Below are 15,656 nucleotides of genomic sequence, written 5' to 3'. Positions count from 1 at the left end.
TGAAATATACCTTGAGTTTAAAAGCCTTACTATGTACGTGCACATACACACGCATATACATGCATGCACACGCATAGATACACCTCAATACTTACGTGTTGATTAAATGTTGGAATGAAAATATTCTGTATATATTAGATTAAATAAAATACAGCGTTATAATTAATTTCACATGTTTCTTTTTTTCTTTGTAATGTAGTTACCATAAAATTTGAAACTATGCATGTGGATGGAGTGCATGTTGTATTTCCAAATGGACAGCACGAGTAAGAGATAATAGGACTACAGAGGTACAGGAATTAGTTCTAAGAACCCACAATTGGAGACATTAGGATTCCGGCATGACTCTCGGTAGTAGTGTAGTCAATAATTATTTTCTACCTTCCAGAGGTGTCCCCCTTGCACTGTATTATATAACACACGGATCTTATCCCCGGTTAAAATGACCCCTGAGAGCAAGCCGTGATCTCACTGGTAGACCGATCTAGTATGGGCCTGCAAGACCAAAATTTGTTAGGCTCACCTGTGACTAGGTCTTTGGTCTTTTCTGGGAGGATCTCAGTTACTTTGCCACCGTGGGAGAAGCTTATGCTCTGTTTTAGAAAATACAAGGATTCTAGGGGCGCCTGGGTGGCGCAGTCGGTTAAGCGTCCGACTTCAGCCAGGTCACGATCTCGCGGTCTGTGAGTTCGACCCCCGCGTCAGGCTCTGGGCTGATGGCTCGGAGCCTGGAGCCTGTTTCCGATTCTGTGTCTCCCTCTCTCTCTGCCCCTCCCCCGTTCATGCTCTGTCTCTCTCTGTCCCAAAAGTAAATAAAAAAAAAAAAAAAAAAAAAAGTTGAAAAAAAAAAAAAGAAAATACAAGGATTCTAGAGTTCTAGCTGGTTTTGCTGTGGAGGTTAGATGGTTTCGCTAAATGGGGTTGATACCTTCTAGTGACAGATGGGTATTGATAATGACAATTACATAATTGTTGCTTAACTTGAAAAAAAAAATCAAGGCCACCAAAAGGAAATCTATTTCATAAAAAAAAAAAAAACACTTTCTAATACATTCAGCACAATAGAGTATGTCAAAAGGAAATGAGATGATTTTTAGCCACTATTATTTATTTTGCAAGCAAGGCCTAGATAAATTTTCATCACTGTAACTCTGACCAAGATTGAATGTAACGCAGTGACCTACGAAAAATCAGAATTTATGGTCTTTAATCATCGAAAGAACACAGCTCTTGTAATACGAAAAGAAAACGAACATTTTAAGACTTGCAATGAGTGAGTTGAACTTTGTTTGCTGTTGGCTGGGAGCACTTGGAAATCTATTAAAAGCATTTCATTAACCACTTGGCATCTTGTTTCCTCAAAAGAAATACATTTTCCAAATTAAAATCAAAGCCCCAAACCGCCACTGTTTGAATTTAAGGTAGTGCCAGTTGATGGGTTGTACATGTTAAGCTTAGTTAGAATGCCTTCAAAATAAGATCATGGGCAACAGGCTAAAAAAAATAAACATCAAATTGTTATGGAAGCTCTCTGTTATTCCAACGTCACGACATCAAAATACACTAGCTATTAAGTTCTCTCGCTCTATTTTTGAGTCAACACGGGCAACGGGAAACGGACCCAAATGAGGGTCCGAGTTTAAGAAAATTCTTTCATGAGGGTCTTACCAAGTTCACCCCCTTGCAGAAAGGCAGGGTTAGAGAAGACTGCTTTGGCAAACTTTGCTTTTTGACACAAATAACCAGAGTTCGCGGAGGAAACTGGCCTGCCAGAGCGGGGGGACTTCGCCGAGGGCTGTCTGCTGTCTGCAGAACCCTTTTCTGCCAGGCCCTCTGCAAGCCTGACTGTTGGCAGATTTCGGGGCGCTCTCAAGACTGGAGCCTGAAGACGCAGATTTGCTTGGTGTCTGTGGCACAGACATAGAAGGAAAACCACTGCCACAGACGCTTCCTGACAGGGCAGAATAATAGCACTCAACCTTCAACTGTAAATTACAAACAATCCCTTTTTAAGTAGGAAACGAATGCACAGAATGGAAGGCCCTGTCAGCCAGAGTGCGAGTAAATCAAGTACAAGAAGACAAATTGTTCCCTCATCCCACTACAGCCAGATTTTTATTCTGCTAACTGTACTGTCATCAGAGAGCCTTTCTCCTCTGTCAGAGAGAAAGAGAAATTAATACATTGCAGTTCTAATAAACATGCCAGGCATCTGATGCTTCTCTCCTGAACGCCAAGCAGGTGACCTGATCTGTTTCGCGGCCCTTCCCCCCAGCCCCTGGCTTAAAAGTTGTAGCCTCAATACCAATAGTAAGAACACGTGATCCCATCACTCCCAGAGCTAGCGTTTTCTGCAGTCAATTTCATAATTACGGCGCTCCGCCTCCCGGCTCAGCACTTCCTTCCCCCTCACTGTCCTCTCTCCCCCACCCCCAGCCATGAATCATCATGCATTTAAAGAGACTTAGGTGACCCCGTGTGAACTTTCCTGGCATCCTGTACATTCTTATGCCAAAAAAGGGGAGTCGCTCTATGACAGAATCCCAGCCAGATCCCGATGCAGATGTCAGAAGCAAGGAGCTTGGGTGCTTATCTGGGAAGATCAGCGAGGAGTTAAATTTCCTAGATCATGGTGGTGATTCAGAATTGCCTATCTCAGTTCATGATCAGGTTTTTAAGAACCCGGTTCAGCCCTTTCTGCAGAAAGGAATATATCAGAGAAAAAAATGTTGGCAGATCTCCTTATGCAATCAGGGCAGAGGAATTTATACCACATTCAGCCCTTTGATTTCTCCAGATCTGGCTGAGGGTGGGGTTTCCAGATTTGTGTTTTGGCAAATGTGTCCAATAATTGACTCCTCCCTCTATATTCTCCTAGTGTTCTTCCAGGTTATTGGGTGTTTATTTGTGCATTTATTAAAACCAGAAGCATTTTACCCCTTCATTTTTTTTAATAACTGTTTCTGAGTAATGCAGATTAAGTAGACACTCTCAGCCTTGCCTTTAAAGGCTTTTCACCCTGCTTACGGAGGTAAAGAGAGGAACACTGAAATCACACTGTGCTTTTGCATGTGTTCTGTGTCTGCATGGGAGGCCCTCTCTCCTCCCTGCACCCCTTCTTTGCATGGTGATTTATCTACATACTCTGAGATCCTGCCCAAGCATCAACACTTCTGTGAAGTCTTTCCTGATTATCACAAGAGTCTGTGTCCTGCCCAATGTGTGAGTCAGAGAAGTGCTATTTTCTTATTCTTTTTATTTATACAATATTTTTTTAAAACTCTGACAGAGAAAAAAAAAAAACAAAACAACAACAAAAAAAAAACCCACCAGGGCCATATGCACAGATGGAAAGAGTATCCTAAGTGAGAGCGTCTCTTATCTGAACACTTCCTGTTATTCCCAAACCCATCTGACCTCTGCTTATAATTTTCAGCATGCAACTGTTTTCTTTTTGTCCATTCCTCCACTAATGTGACATCTCCCCGCGGGTCAGTTCTTTATGTGGGCTCCCATTGCCCTCTGTTGCAGGTTGGATTATATCCCCCCAAAGAGATGTACTGAAGTCCTCACCCCAGTATCCGTGAATGTGGCTGTATTTGCAAATGGGGTCGCGGATGTAATTAGTTTAAGTGAGGTCTTGCTGGGTTAGGGTGATCCCTAAACCCAGTAAGACTGCTGTCCTTATAAGAATAGGAGAAACACGGACACACGGAGTAGACACAGAGAAGAAGGCCAAGCAAAGACAGAGGTGGAGACTGGTGTTAGCCTGCCATAAGCCAAGGAAAGGCAAGAATTGCCAGCAAGCACCAGAAGCTAGAAGAGACAAGGAAGGACCCTTCCCTAGAGCCCCAGGGGGAGCATCACCTTGCAGACACCTGCAGACACTTTGACTTTGGACATCGAGCTTCCAGAACTATGAGAGAATCAATTTCTCTTGTTTCATGCCACCCAATGTGTAGTCATTTGTTACAGCACCCACAGGAAACTAAGACATCCCCTTTCTGAGATCCATGATTCCAGGTTTGTTATGTTCTTTTTCTTCTCTTTATTTACCTCTGTGGTCGTATCTCTTTCTTGTGTAGATACAGGTAATCAGTTCTGGATGTATGGTTGTCTTTTCCTCATGACTGTACCAATAAACAGAGGGTCCAATGGGATAGGCGAGTTGTCAGGAGAGTTCCAGAACGACCTGCCCATCATCGCAGAGAAGGCTGGCTCTTGGCCCCAGGCACAGAGGTCCCCGGAGGTCTGAAGGGTCCAATGGGATAGGAGAGTTGTCAGGAGAGTTCCAGAACGACCTGCCCATCATCGCAGAGAAGGCTGGCTCTTGGCCCCAGGCACAGAGGTCCCCAGGGGTCTGAGGCAGCACAGTGTGCTCCCCAGTGGGCCTCTGCTCAAGTCTTCCACGGGCTTCCTTAGCTCGCTCTGCCAGGTTCCAGAATGTACCAACAGCTTCCTGCTACAGAAGGGTTACTTCAGTCTGTTAAGCATCCGACTCTCGATTGTGGCTCAGATCATGATCTCACCGTTCCTGGGAAGGAGCCCCACATCAGGCTCTGTGCTGACAGTGCGGAACTTGCTTCAGATTCTCTCTCCCTCCCTCGTTCTCTGCCCCTCCTGCTCTCTCTGTCTCTCTGTCTCTCTCTCTCTCAAAAAAAAAAAAAAAAAAAAGTGTATTCCTGTGTGTGGAGTAGGGTGAGGAGAAGTTTAAAAAACCAAATTAATTGTTAATTCACATTCAGTAAATAATTAATTAATTGGCTTTAAGTAAATACGACCAAAACACTGTTACTTGCTTTTATTTTTTTGACTGCTTTTTTTTTTTTTGACTGTTCATTGCAGTGTTATAAAAGCGCTTATGAAAACCTCAGTCTCTCTGATTCTCATCTTTTCAAAGAAAGACTGGAAGCTCATTTATTTCAAGCAGTTTTCCCCAGCAGATAGGAGGCCTGAAGCATAAGCCCAGAATTATCTGTTCTCAGAGTCGCCACGAGGTGTGGGCTACAGTTCTTGCATCCAAACCTCAGTAAATGGTCAACTCCATCCTTCCACCTGTTGGGGTCCAAAAGCATCTCGAGTCCCGTCTTTCTTTCATACCCCGCACCTAATCTGCCCCCAAATCCAATTGGCTCTACCTTCAAAATATATCCAGAATCGAATCATTTCTCAGCACTCGGACTGCTACCCTTCAAGCGAAAACACCACCAAACTTCACTAGAATTATTGCACCAAGTTGTCTGTCTGCTTCTGCCATTACCAGCCTGCACCATAACTGATTGCATCACGTGATGCCACGATGCGGCCCAGAAGCGTCCAATGGCTCTACTCTACTCCCCTTGCAGCCAAAGTCCTCCCATGGCCCACGAGATTGCGTCACGTGATGCCACGATGCGGCCCAGAAGCGTCCAATGGCTCTACTCTACTCCCCTTGCAGCCAAAGTCCTCCCATGGCCCCCGATGCCCCACACAATCAGGACACCCTCAATCTTTCAGATCCTGTATCCTATCACTCTCTCCTTGCTCCCAGGGCTCCACCCTCATTGTCGTCTTCACTGGTCCTCAAATAAGCCAGGCACTCTCCTGCCTCGGGGCCTTTCGGCTCGCTGGTCCCTCTGCTTGAGATGCTTTTCCTTGAATCTCCACATGGCTTACTTCTTCACCTTCTTCAGTGCTTTTTTCTTAAAGAAAAACACAAGCGTCCAGAGAAGCCTAATGTGACCCACCCGACTTAAAATTATACCCTCTGACTTTCCTGATCCATTTTGCCTCCTCTATTATCCCATAAAAGCATTACCTTAAAACGGTCTGTGTCATTTCCTTTTTTTAAATTTTTTTATTTTTGTTCACTGTCAGGAGATCAGGGATTTTTGTCTGTCTTATTCACTGATAAAACCCACATGCCCAGAACAGTGCCTGGCACACAATAGATGTTCATCAAAGATGTATCAGCTGTTAAATGAATTAATGAAGCAATATTTTTCAAGACCTACTACGTACAAAGCCGTATAAGGCCCAACAAAAACAATTATGTCATTAGAAGCTAACCCAAAACAAATGCCAAGCTACGGTACATATTCTATTTACTTGATCTTTGACTTAATTATATCTGATATAGCCCATAAAGCTAAGTCAGAATGAGCTGAATTTCAAAATCAGGCTTGGATTCATGAAGAAATTCAAAAAACAAAAAAATTCAAAAACAGAACTGAAGAGAACGTATGAAACTGACAGCAAGTTTTGAGAAACTATTTTGAGAAAAATAGTAGCATAGCTACGGTTTCTAATAATCATAATAAAAATGACCATTTATCAAGTTCTTATTCTATGCTGGGCAACATGGTAAGAGCTTTGTAAATGTCATCTCATCTAATCCCATCAGGTAAAGATCATGATTCCCATTTTGGTTTTTTTGGTTTTTGTTTTTAAATTTTTTTTTAAACGTTTATTTTTGAGAGTGAGAGAGACAGAGCATGAGCGGGCGAGGGGCAGAGAGAGAGAGAGACCCAGAATCCGAAGCAGGCTCCAGACTCTGAGCTATCAGCACAGAGCCCGACGTGGGGCTTGAACTCACAAGCCGTGAGATCATGACCTGAACCGAAGTCGGACGCTCAACCGACTGAGCCACCCAGGCGCCCCATGATTCCCATTTTGTAGGTGATTAAACTGAGGCTTGAAGTTTAAGGGACCTGCCCAAAGTCCAAGGTCACCGAGCACCGGTTTCAAGGTGAAGTTGCCCACCTATGCAGCCTGAGAATTTTTCACAAATCATTACCTGAGTGAAATAGAACAGTTAGAGTCATAATACCTCATTGCAATATTTTGACTAAGACCACACTTTTAATACCAATCTCTATTTATTTATTTTTGTAGTTTATTTATTTTGAGAGAGAGAGACAGAGAGCGAGAGAGAAAGGCAGAGAGAGAGGGAGAAAGAATCCCAAGCAGACTCCACACTGTCAGTGCAGAGCCCAATGTGGGGCTTGAACCTACGGAACTGTGAGGTCATGACCTGAGCCAAAACCAAGAGCCGGAGGCTTAACCGACTGAGCCACCCAGGCGCTCCCCAATCTCTATTTATTAGATTTTATTTTTGAGCGAATAATATGTATACCTCAGAAATTAAAGCTAGTGATTTTTATTGAGAATTGAGCATTCCTACATTAACCAAATGGCTTCGGATCAAAGCTAGCTAGTTTCCCAACTAACAAAACGATACTCCAGCTTACGATGTTTACCTATGCTACCACATGGCCGCAAATGGATCTCACTGAAGTCCATGGTCACATTCCTAGGTCCTATTAGAAATGTTGGTTCCCATCCGGCACATCCTGTCATGATCAGGATTAATAGATTCTAAAGGACCACCATGACTTCCCAAGCTTAATGTAAGGACTTAGCTTCCTTTCAGTTAGCCCATGTTTGACTTTATGTGTTCTACCTCAGAGCTTTCTAGCTCATGCCTAGAACTCAAGGGTCGGATCTGAAAGTGACCTGGCCATAAAAAAATAAAATAAAATAAAATAAAGGATGTGAAACACTATGAACTCTTCCCAGACTCATTCCACTTTCTATATGAAGGAAAAGAAATGCTCTAGACCCTGAAATAGTCCCAGAGTTCAACACTCTGGGGGAATTTGAAAGAAGGGAAGGAAAAAAAAAAAAAAAAGCCTTGCCTTTCCAAACATGTGAAGAGAGAACTCTGCTCTCTGAGCATGGAAGGAAGGAAGACCCTATTTGTGGCTGCAGTAGAGGAAAAGAAAAAAAGCCCCGCAAGGAAACTACCAACAGATGGTAAATACATTTTTAATTCTTCTGTCATACTGTGTGGACTTGTGCACATTTGTCCTGCTGTGTTAGGCTCCCGAAATAGCTAGGCATGGAATTGCAGAACAGTTCTGCTGTAATTTGAGATTTAGGAAACCATGCTGGCTGACAAAACAGGAAGGGCTCTGAGTAGGGATTGAGTGGATTTGCTCCCCGTTTGCAGCTCCGCACGGGGCATCCGCTGTGGTTCAGAGTGCGGGAAAATCCTCTCGCGTGTCAGGTCTCAGGGCTAATGCTTTAAAACTTACCATTTCAGATTGTCCTCTGAGCTCTAGTTACAACGCTTAGAGTAGACATTAGCCCTATGCTAACTCTCAAAGGTTAAAAGGAGTGAGATCCATTTATTTAGGGATCCCAAGTCCTCCAAGGAGCCACAAAAACGTATATGGCAGCCCAGAGTTCCACACCTAGCCTTTCTCAAACTCTTCACGTTGATATTATAATGTGCCCATAGAACATCAGGGGAATTCCAATGCCTGAAGAAGGACCCGTTAGGATAACGGATTGCTCTAAGACAAACGGAAGGAGATCAGATGCTGAACATATTCAGCTGACTCTGCATCTGAGAAGTGACCCGAGAGTGGGTACCAGGACTGAGTTAGGTTTCCAATCCCAGCACCGTCTCTCAGTGCATCCGCAAAACAGAAAAGGTGTTGATGAGCCCAACTGGATGTAGAATAATGTGAAAAGAGTGTTCTATTACTTAATCATCATCTGGAAATATAACTTATACAATACCATATTATTAGAGCTGGAAGGATACTTACAGAATCTAGTTCAATTTTTTCATTTTATAGACAGGACTCTGGGCCAAAGAATTGCAGGAAATTGGCAAAGATTACACAACTAGTTGGTGGCAAATGCAGTCCTGGAACCTGAGACATTGATTTCTCAGTTCAATGCTCGTTCTACTTGAGCGGCCGCAGAAGGTGGACGTTTCTGTGACAAGCAAAATCCAATTCTAGCAAACCTTTCTCATGGTAATCCTCACTCTTGGGTTCTTATAAAGCAAGACGATGGAATCCCTGGTCTATTTATGTTTGGGAAACTAGTTGATATTCTTTCCGGGTAAGGTTTCAAGCTGAAATACATTTGTTAATTTCTGTCCTTAAACCCCCGTGGATCGTGTTGAGATTATATAGCCATCACATGATTTGGCATAGCTGGGATCCTCTTTTTATGAAATAGCAGAGGAGATCGGTTGATAGGGATTAAAAAGCATTGGCAAAAGAGAACAATAACTTTCTACCCAGTGCCTTCCTGGTCTAAGAATTTCTCTCGGAGCCTCAACCGGAGAAAGGAATGGGAAGTAGGGGTGGGGGCAAGAGTAGGAAAGGGGTTTTTTATCTCCTTCGTGAAGGCAAGCATAAAAAAGCATGTTAGCACTGTTCAATTTGATGAAATCTTGATTTCAAATAGTTTAAGTTTCTACAAGATTAACCGTATTCTTATTAAAAATGACTTCTACACTCATAGGTATTTTTACCAATGGGTACCTACGTAGTTCACTAATAAAAACGTAGTCCTCAATCAGCTATTGAAGAAATGTTATCCTCTCCTGTTCTTTTAGAAAGTTAGTCAGTAAGCTCGTCATTATCGGGGTTGGCAATGAGGTCTCCTAAATTTTGCAATTCTACTCAGCATTCTTGATATGTCATTTTTTGCACCTGATTTCAGCAATGTTTTGTTCGACTTTTGTGATGGAAAAATGTTTTACCTGTTGTGTTCAAACATGGCATTCTTTGTTTTGAGAATCAGTTTGACCATTTTGAACTTTCTTGCTACATTTGCTGGCTATGTCCATGGTCTACTGACATATTTTTGGGGGGGGGGGGAGGGCAGAATTATCTTCAGTGAATTATTTTGAGGAGAGCAGTAATGAAAGCACACGCTAGGTGGTTTCATTCCTGTGATCCAAATTTGATTATCTAGCTAATATCACTAGGGACATTTGAAGCTGTAATAATTACATCTCAAGGCCTGAAGAAAAAAAAAAGAAGAAGAAAAATTACATTGACTACGCATTCACACACAGCCTTTCAGAGAGCTACTATCAGAGAGCCTGTTTGGCTATCTTGAAAACATAGATTCATACAAGATCCCACTCTAAGAGTTCAAGCTCAGCTGACACTTTGCTCTGGAGGAAAGAAAGAAAGAAAGAAAGAAAGAAAGAAAGAAAGAAAGAAAGAAAGAAAGAAAGAAAGAAAGAAAGAAAGAAAGGAAGAAAAGAAGAAAGGAAAAGAAAAGAAAAGAAAGGAAAGAAGGAAGAAAAGAAAGAAAAGAAGAAAGAAGGAAAGAAGGAAGGAAAGAAGGAAGGAAGGAAGGAAAGAAAGAAAGAAAAGAAAGGAAAGAAGGAAGGAAGGAAGGAAGGAAGGAAGGAAGGAAGGAAGGAGGGAAGGAAGGAAGAGAGAAAGAAAGGAAAAAAAGAAAGGAAGAAAATGGGGTCCTGGATGCTAGATTTAAGCAATTGCTTTTGTAGAAGGGTTTAGCATTGCTTATTTGGAAGAGTAAAAAAATATAAACTGTTGATTTCACCTTTCCTTTTGGAGGACAGTTTTAGGATTTTTTTTTCCCCTAGAAAGTTTTGAGGCTATGATTCATGCTAAAAGTGCCGTGTTCCATTATGTACCAACACAGCTTTGAAGTTGTCCCTGCTTTTAGGTCAAGGGCTCTTCCTGTGGCCACATGCCAGTTTGATCCTTGGACTCTCATGATCCTCGGAAATAAATCAACTGTTCAGTAAAATCCTGTGACAGCTCTATTTTACATAAAAGTGTGGAGCCTGGGGATGTGATGCAGTTTTGCATTTTAGGTGGACAAGAAGGGAGAGAACACGTTCATTATCACCGAGAGACGATTCCGAGTGGAATTGTTACATTATTACAGAGATCGGTGTAGCTCTACAGGTATCACACTCACCCTCCGTATAATCTTTCTAACCTATAATCTTTCTATAATCTTTGTTTGTGGAAACAACAAAAACACAAACGGCCCTAAAGTGTTCTAATCCACGCGTGGCATTGGTCAGTACATTCCACAAGTTGAAACAGTGTTGAAAGATCAGATCCTTTAGGTCAGTATCTCTTCCTTGTGATGAGAAAGGAAGAAAATGAACAAAGTTACGCTTACACATAACGGCATGGATGAATTTCACAATGATGGGGGGAAAAAAGAGGCTAGACACAAAATAATGTATACTGGATTGTTCCATCCGCACGATGGTCAAAAACACACAGAACTGAGGGGCGCCTGGGTGGCTCAGTCATTAAGCGTCTGACTTTGGCTCAGGTCATGATCTCACACTCCATGAGTTCGAGCCCCACACCAGGCTCTGTGCTGACAGCTCAGCCTGGAGCCTGCTTCAGATTCTGTGTCCCCCTCTCCCTCTGTCCCTCCCCCATTTGCACTCTGTCTCTCTCTCAAAAATAAAATAAAAACGTTAAAAAGATAAAAAGAACACACACAAATCTTATCTATCACGTTAGAAAAATAACACCCTCATTGGGAAGCACAAGTTTAAGAGCTATTAGAATAGCATTTTGCCTAATTAAGCCATTTTGCTAATTAAACACATATAGATATTTATTATAGAGAAAAAGAGAAAATTCAGATAAGCTAAAGGAAAAAATTACATAAAACTTGAGTGCAGGGCAGGAGGAACTCTCACACACTGCTACCGGGAAGGTTGATTGCTGCTGCTGTTCTTGGATAACTGTTCGGCATTATCTATGAAAGTTAGCGATATGCGTATCTGGTGACCCAGATTCCCACCCATGGATGTATACCCATGTATTACCCATGTAATACGGGCACGTGGATACCTGAAGAATAGCAACTCCCTATTCCTAATAGCCCCAAACTGAAAACAAGCCAGACTGCCCATCAACAGTAGAGTGAACAAATACAGTGCGTACATCTAACCTTGGAATACCAAATAGCATTGAAGATGGGTTCACCACAGTACTGTCAGCAGCATGGATAAAATTGAGAAACTTAAGGTTAAGAGATAGAAGCCAGAGGCAAAAAAATAATAATAATAAAAATAATTTAAAAAAATGTATATAGTCAGTACATTCCACAAGTTGAAACAGTGTTGAGATATATATATATATGTTCTCCCATGTATCTAAAGCTCAAAAAAACATTAAAAGATACAGTTAATTTTACAGTATTTATAGTATTGAGTGATACATACTTAGGTGGTGAAACTAAAAAAAAGACACACAAAAAAAGAGATTATCATAAACCTAAGGGCAACAGTGGCCTCTTGGGAAGAGGGCGGGTTGAGAGTGGGAAGCGATGGAGAGAGGGCTTCTGGGCTATGTTCTATTTCTTAACCTGAGTAGCAGTCATGTGAGCGTTCACTTTACAAGAATTTACTAAATTAAACTTTTTTTTAAATTTTTTTAATGTTTATTCATTTTTGAGAGACAGAGAGGGGAAGGGGCAGAGAAAGAGGGAGACGCAGAATCCCAAGCAGGCTCCAGGCTCTGAGCTGCCAGCACAGAGCCCAATGCGGGGCTCGAACTCACGAATTGTGAGATCATGACCTGAGCTGAAGTCGGGCACTCAACCGACTGAGCCACCCAGGCGCCCCTAAATTAAACTTTTATATATCATGCACTTTCCCAAATGTGTGTTATATTTCACAATAAAAAAAAGATATAAAAGTCACATGAAACCCAATTACTCTGAGATAGTTAATAATTTAACATTTTAATGTGTATAATGCCAAACCTTCTTTAATCCAATATATGCGTTTTTTTCCATATTTCTTTGTAGACCTTATTTTTGTTTTTAATGATATGACCTCCCAGAAGAATTCCTTTTCAGGGTTGTTTTTTCTGTTTTTGTTTTTTTGTTTTTTTATTTTGTTTCGTTTTGTTTTGGGCCATTTCCACTTAATTTTAACTAAGAGTAAATATCATACAAGCTTTATGCCCCTTTGGAAGCCTAAAGCCACGGAGTGGCTTTCAGGAAATTAGGTTGCTTTAGCCTAAGCTACATTGATTCATAAACCAATCTGCAGGATTTTGCTGTAGCTCATGGGAGACTTTTCCTTCTCTGTTAATAATGCTGCTGCTTCAAAAGAGAAAAGCCTCTTTCCACCTCTTCAGAGTGCTATCTTTTCAAAAGGAAAGGCCAGGCAGTGGAGGGGGGTGGGGGTTAAAGGCCAGCAGGGGAGTGGTCTGGAGGCTTGAGGCAGAGGAGGGGTCATCCTACAACTTACCACAAAACATGTCATGCTGAGCCCATGCTGAGCCTGGCCTAGGCAACATTAGGAAGCAGATTTTCAAAATGATCTAGGGTGTGTTTTGTTTTAAGCCCAAAGTAGTTCCGTTGCTTTTCCTCGACCTCTGGGGGGCAGTTCAAGGGCTCTACCCTGTGCCTGGAACATGTTTCCCTCCCCCTTCCCCCCGTCTCCAGTCCCCTCCACCATTCTTCACCCTTTTCATGATTTTACCTGTTACGTGGCTAAAGAACCATTCTGTGACCATCCGAACCTGGGTAGTGGCCCCACGAGAGCTCATGGCACTCTGGACTCACCACGTCCCAGCATTTGTCGCCCTATGTTGAAATTTCCTCTTTCCTTGTCCACAAATCCTCTGCTTATCTGTAAGCTTCATGAGCACAAGGACAGTGTCTCTTTCACCGTCGTGACTCTGGCCCTGGTGCCTATTGGCGCTCAGTAAGTGTAGTCATTGAATACATGGGAAACTGTGTAAGGAGATGGGCCACGGGGAGTGCAGCGGTGATATAAAGGAGGCATGCTCTCTTTACCTGTTGAGCACAAGTGGCTTCAGTAATCCAGCCACACTAACATGGGTCGGTACAAAGTTCTAAAATCTGTAACTGCTCCGTTTCAAATACTGACCGAAGAGCAGTATGCACGTGTATAGTTTTCGAAACTTGGTTAAGCACGTTCACTTACTATCTTGTACAATTCCCTAAAAAAAATTTTTTTTTAACCTTTCTTTATTTTTGGGAGAGAGAGAAAGAGAGCAAGGAAGGAGCAGAGAGTGAGGGAGACACAGAATCTGAAGCAGGCTTCAGGATTTGAGCTGTCAGCACAGAGCCTGCCTTGGGGCTCAAACCCACGAATCAGGAGATTATGACCTGATCCAAAGCGGGATGCTTCACCCACTGAGCCACCCAGGCGCCCCTATCTTGTACGATTCTAACAACAAATCCTCCAAGGTGAGCTGGGAAGCTATTACTCTCACCATTTGGTAGGTTGAAACACTGAGAGAGCTTAAATAACCAGCCCTATATTATATGATTAGTTTCCAGTGTAAGCCAGGAAATAGTGACCCCTTATTGCTGGAAATGGAAACTATCCAGTGGAGACTATATACAGATCTATTTTTAGGGAATAAGGATATAAAATAAATATGTGAGGCCATTCTGATTTGTTAAAACCTTTTAGTAGATATTTCCCTTTTTTCAAAGCATTAGGGGTTTTTTGGTTTTTGGGTTGTTTTGGCTTATTTTTTATCACGAAACGAGTACATATTTGGTGTAGAAAATCAAAAGAGCACAAATAAAATTGAAATCACTTATGATCACGTTAAACACAGCTATAACTATTGTTATACCATTTTAATAACTGACTACGTATTAAGTCTTAAGCTCTTGTAGAGTGAAAACTCCCCTCCCACACCCTAGTCTTTTTTTTTTTTTTTCCTTTTTCCCACACTGTATTCTTTAGCTCCAAAATTTTCTTAGTTATTCTTGGCCATTTGCTTTGTTACTGAAATTTTAGAATTAGGTTGTATTAAAAATCAATTGAGATTTCTGTTGGATTCGCATTATTTTTATGGATTAATTGGAGTAGAATTAAATTTTTTTACTCCATCGCTTTCTTTCTTCCATACACAAGGTACAGTTCTCCTTAATTTGGGTCTGTTTTAATGTCTTCTTAAAAATATGGCACGCTTCAGGAATTTGCATGTGATCTTTGCGCAGGGTTCGTGATAATCTCTCTATCATTCCAATTTTAGTATATGTGCTGTTGAAGTGAGCACTCAGAAGACACTTCTTCACTGCCTGAGGATATCAGGGGGGAAAGGGAAGAGGTCACATGCTCTTTACTCTCTATAGGAAACGGTGACTGAAAAAGACATTAATCTGGATTGATTGTGTTTATCAAACATACAAGCATTTAGTTGTGTGTTGACAATGGGAACAATGATTTTGGCTTTTGTTACCTTGGTCTATTTTCTGAACAAACGCTCTTTTTCCGTTGGTGGCCTCGACAGAAGAAATGCAGCAGGACAAGGGTGCCCGGGGGGCTCAGTCGGTTAAGCGTTGGACTTTGGCTCGGGCCGTGATCTCGTGGTTCATACATTCGAGCCCCACGTCTGACGGCTCAGAGCCTGGAGCCTGCTTAGGATTCTGTCTCCCTCTCTCTCTGCCCCTCCCCCACTCTCATTCTGTCTCTCTCTTTCTCAGAAATAAAAACATTAAAATAAATCAATAAATAATTTAAAAATTAAAAAAAAAAAGAAATGCACTAGGACAAAGGAGTTGGGAGGATGGGGGGTGGGGGGGAAGGAAAGACAGGAAAAGAAGATGGTCAGACTTGACCATGAGGAGGGTGGGGGAAGAGGGACGTGTTGCTCCCGCAGGTGTCATGGATGGGAGCGGTGGCGGGGAGGGAAGCAAATTCACAGCAAGTTTGGACTCTCAGTTTTGCTGCTCTAGCAAATCAGCAGCATCACTTGGGCTCTTGTTAGAAATTCAGACTATTGGCCCCAATCGCACCTATCCAACCAGAATTTGCATTTTAACAAGATCCCAGGTAATTCTTCTGCACGTTCAAGCTCCAG

At 42.1% G+C, this 15,656-nt stretch overlaps 1 non-coding gene across 1 annotated transcript; it reads right to left on the bottom strand.

Annotated features, from left to right (window-relative positions):
* Positions 1 to 14,748: 14,748 nt before the first annotated feature.
* LOC131515581 (U6 spliceosomal RNA) lies at positions 14,749 to 14,852 on the bottom strand. The gene has a single exon (XR_009263645.1). It is a non-coding gene; the product is annotated as a U6 spliceosomal RNA (small nuclear RNA).
* Between the last annotated feature and the right edge of the window lie 804 nt (positions 14,853 to 15,656).

Source organism: Neofelis nebulosa, chromosome 6 (genome assembly GCF_028018385.1).
Source record: "Neofelis nebulosa isolate mNeoNeb1 chromosome 6, mNeoNeb1.pri, whole genome shotgun sequence".
Lineage (NCBI taxonomy): Eukaryota > Metazoa > Chordata > Mammalia > Carnivora > Felidae > Neofelis > Neofelis nebulosa.
The sequence above is the reverse complement of the archived record's forward strand: the minus strand, read 5'-3'. Positions and strand labels throughout refer to the sequence as shown.